The sequence below is a fragment of the Palaemon carinicauda genome, chromosome 7, assembly GCF_036898095.1.
Source record: "Palaemon carinicauda isolate YSFRI2023 chromosome 7, ASM3689809v2, whole genome shotgun sequence".
In the NCBI taxonomy this organism is placed as follows: domain Eukaryota; kingdom Metazoa; phylum Arthropoda; class Malacostraca; order Decapoda; family Palaemonidae; genus Palaemon; species Palaemon carinicauda.
The window spans coordinates 15,062,353-15,062,842 of NC_090731.1; the positions used below are offsets into that span (position 1 = coordinate 15,062,353).

At 27.1% G+C, this 490-nt stretch overlaps 1 protein-coding gene across 2 annotated transcripts in view; it reads right to left on the reverse strand.

Moving 5' to 3' along the window:
• Positions 1 to 251: 251 nt before the first annotated feature.
• Positions 252 to 490, reverse strand: part of LOC137643485 (uncharacterized) — an 8,048-nt gene continuing 7,809 nt past the window's right edge. For both annotated transcript variants that reach the window (XM_068376256.1, XM_068376255.1), the window contains exon 5: positions 252 to 490. This exon is cut by the window's right edge and continues 1,160 nt beyond it. The gene's annotated coding sequence lies outside the window, so the exon portion shown is untranslated.

The following is a 490-nucleotide window of genomic DNA, read 5'->3' on the forward strand; positions in this document are numbered from 1 at the left end:
ATGAAATCATCATTTTTATTTCTTTTTGGTTTTTAATTATGCTACTTTTCCCTAATAAAAGACGAGAAAGCAATAGACATTAGAACAATATATTGCTTATCAGGTAACAGCGTTTGATATAATAAATGGTATAATAATCAACGGTATTTAAGAGAAATAAAAAAACACTTGTTGATAAGATCATAAAGTTGATAACATTATTTCATCTTGATTGTTTACGTCAACATAAATTTAATTACATGGAATTAATGTTTGTTTTTAAATATCTATCAAAATTTTATTGTTGATAATTTTTCCCTTTCTGGAATTAAGAAAATTTGGAACCTAATAGAAATCTAAAAGTATCTTACAAAATTTCCGCTAATGCTTTTCATGCAGGAAAACTTCTAATCAATCATTGGAAAACTGTTAGATAACCGTCGGTTGCAGTAGTGATTAAAGATTCCTTGGAATATGCTGTTGCTGAAATGATCTTGCTTTGTCCAGTGTT